The sequence below is a fragment of the Amblyomma americanum genome, chromosome 8 (genome assembly GCF_052857255.1).
Source record: "Amblyomma americanum isolate KBUSLIRL-KWMA chromosome 8, ASM5285725v1, whole genome shotgun sequence".
Classification (NCBI taxonomy): domain Eukaryota; kingdom Metazoa; phylum Arthropoda; class Arachnida; order Ixodida; family Ixodidae; genus Amblyomma; species Amblyomma americanum.
In genome coordinates this window covers 148,781,981-148,796,134 of record NC_135504.1, presented here as the reverse complement: position 1 = coordinate 148,796,134, position 14,154 = coordinate 148,781,981, and the positions used below count along the sequence as shown (strand labels likewise).

The 14,154-nt window shown below is 44.4% G+C and overlaps 1 protein-coding gene across 2 annotated transcripts in view; it reads right to left on the bottom strand.

The window, feature by feature from the left end:
* The window catches only part of LOC144102098 (phenoloxidase-activating factor 2-like), a 141,307-nt gene extending 127,679 nt beyond the window's left edge, over positions 1-13,628 (bottom strand). For both annotated transcript variants that reach the window (XM_077635381.1, XM_077635385.1), the window contains exon 1: positions 13,492-13,628. The gene's annotated coding sequence lies outside the window, so the exon portion shown is untranslated. The remainder of the gene's footprint in view (positions 1-13,491) is intronic.
* Positions 13,629-14,154: the final 526 nt, after the last annotated feature.

Genomic DNA, 14,154 nt, shown 5'->3' with positions numbered 1-14,154 from the left:
GAAATCACTGTGAGGGTTAAAGCGAGTGGATAATCTCTGTTATTGTTACGCGCTTGTGTACTGTTTTAAATCTCTTTTGTACGCCTCTGTTTGTCGGACTATAAATGCTTACTTAAAGATGAAATGTTTCGTGTGGCTGCACAATTCCTTCCGTTTCTCGCACGAGCGAAAAATAGGTGTACGCATGAAAGTCCTGGATTCCAGGAGCATTTACCTGGACGCTTGCACTGATTTTTATCGAATGATAAAATCCAGTTACCCGTCTTCAAAGGAACTGCAGCCGGACGCGTGTCACTTGCCCCTCTCTCCTGCAAAGCTTCAAGCAAAGTGCGGCTTCTTCGACCGACCGGCGGGCAGAAGGTTTACAAAAGGAAAAGCACGCAGAATAGTAGGCGGTATGTTTTGATAGAATAAAAGCACCTGTCGTTCTTAGCGGGCCCCATTTCAAAAGCGGACGAAAAGAGGTTATCTTGCCCTTCCGACCGGAAGGAGAGAGCAACCAGACGGAAACAACGGGAGCACACGTGTCTCCATAGCACTTGGCGTTTTCGTTCAGGTTTCAGGGAAAGCGTCTGGGTTGCTTCGAGGTCAAGGGGCATACAAGCGGCGAAGAAGACTGTTCGCAAGCCGGACGTGTTTCCTCTGGGCAAGAAACAGGCCGCAGGGAGTGTTCCAAGCAGATTTCCACGTCCGAGTGCAATGGAACCGCAAACGTCGCAGGGAAAGAAGTGTGCAGCACGAGTAGAACCGCTAGATAGGGAATTTTGTTTTTGCAGTCTAGAGAACTTAGCTGGTCACCATCTGTAGAAGCACCGATATTTGGGCCACTTGGTGTTGATAAATAATAGGAGAATTTCGCAGCACGAACAAGACGGGGACTAAACGCCATCAGGGCTGCCTCTAAGGGCGCCACTGAAATCCCTCTCGCGGCCGAATCTGAAAAAAGAGGCGGGTCCGCTGGGCACATTCCCGCGCTTTCATGTGTTTTTCAGTCTCATTGCCGGCTGGTCGCGGCCGCAGTGTTTCAAATTAGTGGCTGAGATTTCATCTTCGGGTTTTCCAGTGAGGGATGTCTCTACAGCTGCAGAAATAGAGGCAGAGATGGATAGGTGTTCAACGAGAGTGGCCGCATCTTCGACGCACTGGAGTATGGCGAGCCTAATGCGCGGGTGCGCTAAGCGCAACCGTGCACCACGGAAGGAATGTCTTGCTTGTAAATTACCCCATCAACGAAGAGACCTAACCTTTTGGTACAGTTACCGAAGGAGTTTTGTCAAAACGAGGCGATGCTCGAATGAATTATATTCCGTGGCACCACCGTAGCGCGGTCATCTAGTGATGCCTGAGCTGACAAAACGAAGGGGGTGACGGGCAAATGATCGCTTTCTGCGCGGCATTTGGGGATATACAATCAATTATGCTCCTTTCGAAATCACTGCGATATGGCAGTGGTGCTAAAGATAATATCTAAGAGCTCTTAGCGAAGCAGATATAGTGCTTGTTTTCATTTGATTGCCGCACTAGCAATAAGACATAATGTTAGAAAATCATGGTAATCACACAAAACTTTAAAAATATCTAGTTTTCGATAGTAACTTTTTGAATCCCAAACTACTGCACTAGAGGTAATATTCTCGGTGAAGAGTATGCTGTAGACTTGGGCACTCGGAGCTACTTGGTTGAAAACCAAAACAAAATGCTTGTATTTAGCAAAAAATTAACGCAGCAAAAATTTTACAGAATTAACAAAATGATAGCTTGAGATCTCGCTCATCTTCGTTATACATTTTGTGACTAAAATTATTCCTGAGGGGGCTAACAAACCTGCAAAATTTACCCACTTTGGTGGCTTGGCGACTTTGACGTTTCACCACCGATATCACTACATAAGCAGAAAGGGTGTCGAAACTGAGCGCTGCGGCTTGTTCATTTCAACAGGGCGAGACGTCGAGAGAGCCCTTGAGGCGCGTACATATGCGCCCGCTCAAAGAGGCACAAGAGGCGCCCGTTCAACCGTGGCTACTGAGTCCAAAGCCGTTGGGTGAAACACTGACCGCGTCAACCTCATTTTGATGCAAGTGGTATGCAAAGGCATTCTTGCGCTGAGCAGTGTCCGTGTAGGTTAAATAACTTCAGATAGTCGAACTTCGAATCCCTTCGCTAAGCCATCCTTTAAAATCCACATGCGGTCGCACCTCGCATATTTTTAGACCACTTTTCCCTCACTTGAAAATGTTGAACTCTTAATAAAAGAGAAAAACAAACAAAACGAGATTACTATTAAATTGTTTCTATTATTAGTCCTCTGCAACCGAAATTATTGCAAGAAAATAGGCACACTAGGAAAGTTCATGCTTACGTAAATTTACTTTACGAGCTGTGGAGCAGCTTCAGGTACCATTCTCAGAATACTGCGCAGGTGTCGTAGTGAAGCCTATGTAACTAGAATCGCTAGGACATCCGCATGTTGTAAATATAATGTAGCCATTTAATGAGAGCACTGAGATGAGCCAGAGGCACGACATGCAATGGTACACTAGATGACCGAGCTAAATAGGCAGCAAAAAATGCAGACATCTTCTTTTACCAACGAAGCCTGCTACACGAGTGCACGGTTAGGATTTCTGCACAATGCTGAACAGCGTCACGCGTCTCGTGTGTAAAAGAAAAGTGGGGCAAGGATAGATTCAAAATGATCGCATAAACCAGTAGGGGCTCTTTTTTTGCTTTATTTAGCCATGGATGTGTTGCGGGTCATGTCACAACGTAGACAGATCGCCAGAATTGCGCAGGAAGGAAAATTGTAATTCCAAAGCTAAACCTGCCTGTGAGACTAATAACATGCTTGACTGATTTATCACTTGACTCCAAAAAGCTTACGTATGGCGGCAAGTACAATTATGTAGAGCTTCTCAGAGAGACGCGTAAGCAAATGGCCAGCGAACAGCAGCAACAAGCCAGCGGTAAGCAGCAAGCCAGCGGGAGCAGCCCCGTCGCTCCATTGCAAGAGCGACGACAGACGGCGCAGCCAGCGCTGGGCTCATGGCGTATGTAGTAAACAAGGACGACAGGACGAGCGCTGCACTTCCAACTGATACTTAATTGGAAAAACCAAATCTTAAGTACAGAGCTACAATTCAGCTCACGAAAATCAGTCTCAGGTTTCCAAAAATGCCATTTTGTTATCAAGCAGCAAGTATGACGGCGTGCAGACTCATTTACTGCTTGTTTGTGTGATATCATCATCGCCAGCCTGACTACACCCACTGCAAGGTAAAGGCCTCTCCCATGTCTCCAAAATTAACGGTGTCCTTTGCCAGCTGCGCCCACCGTATGCCTGCGAACTTCTTTATCTCATCCGCCAACCTGACCTTCTGCCGCCCTCTGGTACTCTTGCCTTCTATTAGAATCCTCACCGTTACCCTTAAGGAACAGCGGTCATCTTGACTTCGCAACACATGCCCTGCCCAAGCCTATTTCTTCCTCTTGATTACGACTAGGATGCCATTAAGCTGCGTTTGTTCCCTCACCGACTCTGCCCGCTTCCGGTCTCTTAACGTTACGCCTATCATTTTTCTTAACGTGGCTAGCAGTGTTGGCCGTAACTTAAGCTGAACCCTTTTCGTTAGCCTCCACGTTTCTGTCCCGTAGGTGAGTACAGGTAAGATACTCGTGTTGTACACTTTTCTCTTGAGGGATATTGGCAAACTGCTATTCATGATCTGAGAGAACCTGTCATATGCGCTCTACCCCATTCTTATCCTTCTGGTTATTTCCCACTCATTATCCGGATGAGCTGTAACTACCTGCCCTAAGGAGACGTATTCTTTTACCACTTCCAGCACCTTGCTTTCAATTGTGAACGGCTGTTCCCCTCCTAGACTGTTGAACATTACTTTGGTTTTCTGCATATTAATTGTTAGACCCACCCTTATGCTCTGCCTGTCCAACTCATTGATGATGATTTGCAGTTCATCTCCTGAGTGACTCATCAAGGCAATGTCATCAGCGAATCACGGATTATTTAGGTATTCTCCATTAACTCTTGTCCCCAACTGTTCCCAACTTAGACCTGGGGATACCTGCTGTAAACAGGCGGTGAATAGTATTGGCAAGATCGTGTTTCCTTGCCTGATGTTCTTCCTTATTAGAATTTTATTGCTGATTTTATGCAGCACTAAGGTAACTGTACAGTTGCTACATATATCATCCAGTATTTTGACATAAGGCTCTTCTACACCCTCATTCCACAATGCCTGTATGCCTGCTGAGGTTTCCACTGAGTCGAATGCATTCTCGTAATCAATGGAGGCTATATACAGGGGTTGTTATGTTCTGAGCATTTCTCTATCAACTGATTGATAGTGTGAATATGATCTATTCTGGAATATCCTTTACGAAAGCCTGCCTAATCATTTAGTTGATTAAAGTCTAGGTTTCCTAGACTCTATTAGCTACTACCTAATTAAATACCATGTAGGCGACAGACAGTAAGGTGATCTGTCCGTAATTTTTCAAGTCATTGGCGCCTCCTTTCTTATGAATTAAGAAAATGTTTACGTTTTTCTAAGCTTCTCGCACGGTCGAGGTCATAAGGCATTGTGTATACAGGGTGGCTAGTTTTTCTACAATTCCCCCTCCGTCCTTCAATAGATCTGCTGTTGCCTGATCCCCAACAGCTGCTTTTCTCCTCTGCGTTGCTCCTAAGGCTTTCTTCACTTCCTCTTTCGTTGCTGGCGGGATGACGCATGGCAGTGCGCTACTGTCTCTCTCCTTAACACTCTGATCACATTGGCTACTGTATAGATCTGTGTAGAACCCTTCGGCTGCTTTAACTATCTTATCCGTATTGCTAATGACATTGCCCTTATTGTATCCTAACGCATACATCTGTTTTTTACCTACGCCTAGTTTCCTCTTCACTGCTTTCAGACTACCCCAGTTCTTTAGATCATGCTCGATTCTCTCCATATTAAACTTCCGTATGTCGGCTACGTTCCGCTTATTTGTTAACATCGATAACTCTGCTAGTTCTATCTACTCTATCTATCTCTGCTATCTCTGCTAGTTCTGTAGGGTCAGACGCCCTCATGCTTTGGTGTTTCTTAATCAGACCTTTCGTCTCCTGAGATAGCTTGCCGGTATCCCGTCGAACCGTCCTACCGCCTCCGTAATGATGAACTAAAGCGGCTGTTTGGGCTTGTTGGCCAGTGAACATGGTAAAAGAATGCAGCGCGAAAAAAAACAAGGACGAACAGAAGTGGACAGGGCAGGGCGCTGACTACCAACACATTTATTCAGAAAGATGAGCAGCTTATATAACGCAGTCCAACACCCACGTGACCAAGAAAATAGCAAACGCGTTCAACTATCTAATACAAAAAAAACAAAACGAAGTGCACAATATCAAAGTGATACATATCTAGGTAACGCAAAGTCAGCCAAGAACCGATAAAACCGAGAGGACCACGACGAACCGTAAGGTGCACGCATGGAAAATGATCAGACAGCGACCTTTTCCCGCCAATGCAGCACGAGGCAAAACGAAAACGAAAATAACAATATAGTCACCGAACACTAAGTAAAAGTCGAAGCTAAAAGCAGGGTCGGGGCCAAACGCATAACAAAACAATACAAAACGCTACGCAAAAGCTGAGTCAACCGTTCACAGTCAAACTGAGTCAAAAAAGTTGAAAGTTCTCTAGAACAAGAATTAAAAGCAGACGTGATTAAAAAAAAAAAAGGCGTGTTTATAGTGGGTCTAGAAAACTGGACTCCTTGTCTGTAAGTAAAATTGAAGGCGTGCTGACGCACTTGTCTCCAGCTTTGGCTATCATCCTTGCCTCAATGATGACCCTTTCAATTTCTGTTGTCAGAGTTTGACTGTGAACGGTTGACTCAGCTTTTGCGTAGCGTTTTGTATTGTTTTGTTATGCGTTTGGCCCCGACCCTGCTTTTAGCTTCGACTTTTACTTAGTGTTCGGTGACTATATTGTTATTTTCGTTTTCGTTTTGCCTCGTGCTGCATTGGCGGCAAAGGTCGCTGACTGATCATTTTCCATGCGTGCACCTTGCGGTTCGTCGTGGTCCTCTCGGTTTTATCGGTTCTTGGCTGACTTTGCGTTACCTAGATATGTATCACTTTGATATTGTGCACTTCGTTTTGTTTTTTTTTGTATTAGATAGTTGAACGCGTTTGCTATTTTCTTGGTCACGTGGGTGTTGGACTGCGTTATATAAGCTGCTCATCTTTCTGAATAAATGTGTTGGTAGTCAACGCCCTGTCCTGTCCACTTCTGTTCGTCCTTGTTTTTTCGCGCTGCATTCTTTTACCATGTCCGTAATGATAGCTGTAAGATTATCGTTCATTGTATGAACATTAAAACCGTCTTCCTCAGGTAAGGCTGCATACCTGTTCTGCAGCGATATCCTATTTTCCTTTTTATTGCTAACTCGTAAATGGAGTTCCTCTTCACTAGTTTCTTCCGTTCCCTCTTCAAGTCTAAGCTAACTCGAGACCTTACCGTTCTGTGGTCGCTACAGAGCACCTTTCCGAGGACGTCTACATCTTGAATGATGCCAGGTTTAGCGCATAGTATGAAGTCGATTTCTTTTTTAGTCTCAGCATTGGGGCTTTTCGAGGTCCACTTCCTGTTCTCTCGTTCGCAGAAGAAGGTATTCATGATCCGTAAATTATTCTATCTGTGAACTCTACTAATAACTGTTCCCTGCTATTTCTAGAACCCATTCTATAGTCGCCTACCGCCTGGTCGCCAGCCTGCTCCTTGCCCACCTTCGCATTGAAGTCGCCCATCAGTACATTGTGCTGTGTTTTTACTTTGTTCATTGCCAATTCCACGTCTTCATAAAAACTTTCAACGGTTTGGTCATCATGGCTGGATTTAGGCGCGTAGGCCTGCACCACCTTCAGCTTGTACCTTCTATCTAGCCGAATTACGATAGCTGCCACCTTATCCATAATACTATAGAACTCCTCTACGTTGCCAGCTATATCCTGATTAATGAGGAATCCCACACCTAATCCTTTTCTATACGTCAATCCTTGATGGCACAATATGTGTCCGTCCTTTAGCGCTGTATACTCCTCACCTGTCCTCCTGACTTCACTGAGCCCTATGACATCCCATTTAAGGCCCACTTGTTTCTCAAACAGCACTGCATGAAATGGCAGATATGATATGCGTCTATGATTTTCAGAAAAACTTCTTGTTGGGCTGGATGGTAAGCCATGATCTCAGAAGAACCAGTGCAAAAAGAACAAAGGACAGGAAACAAGGAGGCCGACACGGACAGAAGCACTGAACTTTCAACTTTATTTCGGAAACGTTATTACAACATATTTATAGAGTAACCTGTCAGAGGCAATAAAGCACAAGCAGAGCAAAACAATCTTTTAATCGGACAATGACTCAGGATCTAAATGAAGTGGCAGTGACAACAAGCAAGCAATAACCAACACAGCCCTTTACTATAAATTCTGGAGGAAATAAATAAATAAAGGAATAAACACGAAAACGGAAGATGAATGTCCAAAAAAGAACACGCCATAAACAAGCAGTGATAAAAACATGGTCTTGAAAGCTAAAAACAGTAAAAGGTATAAAAGGTATAAAAGTATAACGAGTTAAAAGGCCAAAAAGTAACACGGCCAAAATATATAACCAAGGTACACATACAGATCAAATATAGGATGTGGTCAAAGGTGACGAAAGTGCTAAAAACAGTAGACATGGTGGGATGGTTGCACAGGAGGGTTGCCCTAATTGGAAGGAACTATAGTAATAGCGAGGAACCGAAACAAGATGCCCTGTGAAGTCATTGAAGCAGTCAACATAGTATCGTTAAATGACAACTGATTTTGCTAACCTTCTGTTCCTCTATCAGAAAAAGAACTTGGCTATCTGACACAAAATTTGAGGCATTAGCTGTGCAACCCTCCCACCATGTCTACTGCTTTTTAACACTTCGTCACCTTTGACCACATCCTATAGCTGATCTGTTTGTATAGCTTGGTTTTATCTTTTTGCCGTGTTAATTTTTTGACCTTTTAACTCTTTATACTTTCATACATTTTATACCTTTTATCGTTTTTAGCTTTCAAGACCATATTTATCGCAGCTTGTTTATGACGTGTTCCTTGTTGGCAATTAATCTTCACATTTCGTTTTATTCCTTAATTTAGTTCTTTACTAGATATTTTATAGTAAAGAGCTGTAGTGGTTATTGCTTGCTTGTTGCCACCACCACTTCATTTAGATCCTGAGTCATTGTCCGTTCAAAAAATTCTATTGCTCTGCTTGTGCGTCATTGCCCCTGACACTTACTGTATAAATATGTTGTAATAGTTTTTCCGAAATAAATGTGAAAGTTCAGCGCTTCTGTCCGTGTCGGCCTTCTTGTTTCTTGTCCGTTGTTCTTTTTGCGCTGGTTCTTCTGGGTCTATGATTTCTCCTTCTACCTGATCTTTTCTGCGGCCAAGACATTCGGGTTTTCGAAAGGAGGGTTCGCACTTGCAATCCCGACAATGTACGGCCGGATGCCCATTCTTCCCGTATGTTGTAGTGCTTCCGAACTGTTTGATTAAAAGAATGCCCTTCGTGACCATTGTACACTCTATTGCAGGTAAATGGAATACTACAATAACTGTGCAGCGTGTGGAACACCTGATAGTGCACTTGATAGGGCTTTTTTTACCATCATCGGACAAACTTTGTATAGCTGGCAGGGAGTGCAAAGAGCCATCTTTGACTGCTCGCTATCTTCTTTAGGTCGTGGCATACCTGGTGGACATCCAGAAAGGCTTGCGTTTACTTTTTCTCGCCATGCTATTCTAGTTTTTTACAGCTCTTTTTCTTTTGCAGTAGGTTCTTTGCAACTGGTAACATTGTATCTTCAGGGAAACCTGACGTGCATAGATGCTGTATTTGCAGTTTTAACGCTTTCTTTCCTTTGGTGTGGACACATTATTTACAAAGAGGAATTAAGATATCTTCTGGGAAAATAGCGCGAAAGACGAGGACAGCAAACAAAGGAAACATTAGGACCAGCGCTAAGAAAGTTAGGATTTAATGCAAATTATACATGTTTTTAGCGCAACCACGACAGGGACACAGAGAACAGAGACACACACGAGCGCTAACTTGCAACTGATTTATTGAGGGAACCACGACGGCATATATGAAACCACAGGCCTGCGCAGGCGCAGCCTAACAAGACACTTGGAAACTGCCTTGAAAAATGTCATCGCACTAGGCGAGATAAGAAATTGACTTCAGCGTTATACAAGGCAACTGAAGTGTCACTCAAGCAATCTGATCCAGATTTCCTTATAAAAAAATTCCTCCAAGGTTTCACGAGCGGTTTTTTGCTTACTTCTGCCTAGGACTGACACGCAACGGAAACGTCAAAAGAACCACGGAAAACGTTTGGTTAAGTGCGCCATGAACGTTGTTTATAAGACTCCCGTGTCTTGTGGCCCAGTGTACATCGGGCAGACGGGGCGATACGTTAAGGACCGACTCAAGGAGCATATAAGAGACCTGGCTAATAGGGAGTGCACGAATCTAGTTGACCACTGCATTGCTTGCAGAGCTTGTGAACCACGTTTCCGCTGCGTATCGGTCCTAGGCAGACGTAAGCAAAAAACCGCTCGTGAAACCTTGGAGGCAGTTTTTATAAGGAAATATGGATCGGATTGCGTGAGTGACACTTCAGTTGCCTTGTATAACGCTGAAGTCAATTTCCTATCTCGTCTAGTGCGATGACTTTTTCCTTGAAAGTTTCCAAGTGTCTTCTTAGGCTGCGCCTGCGCAGGCCTGTGGTTTTATATATGCTGTCGTGGTTCCCTCAATAAATCAGTTGCAAGTTAGCGCTCGTGTGTGTCTGTGTTCTCTGTGTTTCTGTCGTGGTTGCGCTAAAAACATGTATAATTTGTCACAAATCCAACTAGCCCAACATCTAACTCTTTTTAAGGCATTAAGGCAGTTCATTGCAATCCCTCTGTTGATTATCTTCGAGTGAGCACTTCTGTAAGGAGGAAGTGCCTAATTCGATCTGAGATTGAACATCCAGCAGATATCACTTGAAAGTGCAGCCCTCGTCCTGTCGTGATTGTTTACTGTATCAGTCGCTGTCCTGTTAATGCAGCGAAATTCTTCTGACATGCACAATCTGTATCTTTCGCTCTTTGGTGACCTCTCGACATCACTCACATTAGACACTGAAGAATTTATCGAAACATTACTCTCTGAGCGAAAGGTGTTGCGGAATTGGTCCATGTTCACAGATCGCTGGGAGTCCTCATACCGCTCCTGGCGCAGTGGTGCAGCGGTTATGCGATGCGCCATTCCCCTGCGATGGCAGGTGCTGCAACCGGCGGGCCTTCTGCGACCCAGGTTGCTTTTCCCGAGCGACCAGTCATTAACAGCCATCTGCCCTGGTGCTTGTGTTAGGATTGAGTACACTTACTCCAGGTCCTGTATTCGTATTCTGCTGACACAAAAGCACTCAAGAAAAACAAGGGAGGTTATGATGACTCTACAAGGTCACGTGACTTAGGTGGCCCAGCGGCCTCCTAGGAGTGTTGTCTGGGAATTTTTCATGAATTTTTCCCTCAGAGCAAAGGACGCCAATGACGTCGACGGAGGCGCCGGATTTTCTGCCGCAGAGCTCCTTAACGCTATCATGTTAATATCAAATGATACTGTTGTCACGGATTAATTTCTAGTTAACGTACGCGCATTGCGCGATAGATATGCGGAAGCGCAAGCAACATAAACAAAACGTACGGTGCGCGACTTCGAAGTGATTAGGATAAGTTGTCGGGCTAGTTGCTGGTGATCCATTCTTTTGTTGACAGCGCTTAAAAAATCCCGACAGTAGACATAGAAGACGACGTCACAGGCGCTGAAATTCAACTTTATTCAAGAACACCGAAACACAGCATATATATCCAAAACACAGGCGCCGACAAGCGGCGAAAATTTTATGCACTCGTGGCAACAGAACTGATATGACAAGTAGTGGTAAAATGACAAGTGCTAAAAAGCAAAGAATTGAACAGGGCAGGATAAAACCAGCACCACTATTTCAAGTGTCGGCGGTTTTTCTTTTTAAATGACTTAGTAAAAGATGTTTTTGTCTCTTCTTGTTCTGGTTTTATCCTGCCCTGTTCAATTCTTTGGTTTTTAGCCCTTGTCATTGTACCACTGCTTGTCACATCAGTTCTGTTGCCACGAGTGCATAAAATTTGCGCCGCTTGTCGGCGCCTGTGTTTTGGGTATATATGCAGTGTTTCGGTGTTCTTGAATAAAGAAGAAGTTCAGCGCCTGTGACGTCGTATTTTATGTCTTCTTCCGTGTTTTTTCAGCGCTGTCATCAAAAGAAAAGATTCGAAGTGATGCGTTGCTTGGAAAGCAGCCAAGCTTACACATGCGCGACCATGGATCGCGGCCGCCAAAGCGACCTAAAGAACCTTCAAAAGACAAAGATCAACATCAAAGTTAAGCAAGCACATAAGCCCATTATATAGGAATGAATTATATGTAAAGGAATCCGTTCACTTTATTTAGAGAAAGTGAAAACAACAAATAACCAACATTACTTACACAAAACGCAGAGCAAGTTGAATGGCACCGTAACAAAATTTAGAGGGAAAATTAACACCAACGTTAGATGTGACGCTGCAGCTTTCATTGTTCTTTGCTACCTTTGTTCTTCATAGGTACCTCAATATAATTACACATGCCAAGTAACATGCATCAGTAGGCATACCTGACCACGTGATAAACCGCAAGCCACACAAGGAGTTACAACAAAGCCGCACGAACATGCCTCAATGGCCTACTGGTGCATGTTGTGCTCGCAACCCAAATGTCATGGCTTCGATTCCTAATTACCCCAATTTGCTTTTCAGAGTGATTAACTCACTTTCACCTGTAAAAGTAATAATGACATTTCAGTCATGTTAAAACCTCATAGTCACTTTTAATTAGGAATTGGTTCATAGAAGATTGTGGCTAAGTACTACACATGGGCGGCCAAATTCTGCTCTGGTTGGAGAGTGCTTTGTCGGTTCGGGTCACCGAGATCAGGCCGCACCGCATGCCTGGTTATGCAATTTCATCGGCACGCGGAGATTTGCGCAGCACCGGGATTCGAACCTTGGTCCTCTTGCACACGAGGCGGAGGCAGATGATGATGATGATCATCGCCCTAATAGGACTTTACTTGGTATATGGTACTAGTTTTGTCATTTATATCATTCAATGATTTGTGTTTTGTATTGGTCTGTATGCTATTAGGTGTGTAATCATTTTTCATTCAAATAAGGGTTTGCATTATTTCTCGTATTTCACTCACTGCTCTTTACTGATGCCAAACACTTTAATTTTTTTTCCATCTGCTGTCTGTAATTCTTTTTTACAATTGTTCTTACAGGAGGTCCCGTCCACAGTCTCTGACTTTGGGACCTCCTTCTGTATTCCAGTGTTTTTCTAACCTTGTACCATAATAAACGAACCTTGAATTCCGATCCGATCCTCGACTAATCCTGAACTAGTGTGACAACGTGCGCAGTTTTTCCAGCGGCGTCCGCTCTATCGCTGCCGCTTTAAAATCGGTGCAAACCAAGCCTGTGTTCGCAGACTGCATCACTTTCGGATCTTCGCATTCGCGAACTTAAGTGCATCCGCGTGTTAATCGACGCCTTCAGGCTTCGGCGGTGGCGTAAAATGAGAAAACGGAGTAGAGGGCAACGCCGGGGATTCAAAACCTTGGATAAAAGTTATGAATACAAACCATTCAGGGAACAACGAACCAGACGACCACACACACAAAAAAAAAAGAAGGAAGCCGACGACACAAGTGCTATTTCATAACTGAATTAATTTACTGAGAGAACGCATTATTATGCCCTTTTGAGAAGAATAATCCTGATACCCCTCGTGATATAACTGTTACATCTTTTTGAGATGAGCCCGCCGTCTTGATCAAGTGTTGAACCAATAGTGGTCCCGCAACTTGAACAACTCCGAGATTAGCTAACCTCCATACTTTATGAATATTTAACGAAATAACACCAGGCGCCTCTGGGACTAATGGCCAAGATCTGTGCTGCACCAATAGAATTTTCAGGAGAAGACGAGTGAAGAGACGAGCGTTTCATATGCTGCGTAGTAACGCCCCATGCCTGCCCTCATGCTTGCAATGCTTAATTACGCACATTATTTAGTTATTTATTTATTTGTTCAGAGCCCTAAAAGTCCAGTAAAGGAGCCTGGCCCCAGGTAGATTATGGGCAACAAAAAGCACTACGCAGATCATACAGAAGAGCAAGATGTTCTCAAGCATGAATGCACTAATAAAAAATGATGGCAGTAGCCGATTACGCTTGGTTCGGCACAGGGAAAGAAACGCTGTCTTGCAAAGGATGTTTAACGGTTTGCACATAAAATGGCATGGCTCACTTACGCAAAGTTCGCGAGAAGCGCCGACGTCCTCTCTTGTCACCCCGCTGGAGCGCGTCGCTCGCTGCCCTGCTCTCAGCCGCCAGCGTCAGACGCGGTCTGCCTCTTTGGCTGCGGTGCCGAACGCGCTGCACGCGCTCAGAGATTCGTCCCCGGAACGCCTATCACCCGGAAGCCGGAGTCCGGATCCACCGGGGGAGCGTCGCTTCCGACCGGCGCCCGCCGCCGGGTGGAGGATGCGACACGTCAGCGCCGGTGGAGGACGGCATTTTTATTTGCGCAACCTCCTTTTTGCCTACAGCTGAATATTCGCACCAAAATGTCCCAGTAAATTTTCTTCTGAGCGTATACTTCCCGCACACCGGCACCTCCAACGTATGCACATTGCAAACATGGATCGTCTTTAAAATTCAAAGCACTTTTTTATATTTTTTATAGTAGCGATTTTTTATATTTCCTCACTAGAGCCGTCTGCGTCGGACACTGTAAGACAAAGGGGGCTTTCTACCAGGCTATGGAGTGCATATTGCAACCGTGCGAAACGATGAGGGGCGAAGAGAAGGAAGCACAGGACAAAACTTCAAGTGAGGTTTACTACAAGGAAAGCCATATATATACAAGATTCGTAATCACACCTTATAGACACCTGACACCATCATGTTACAAC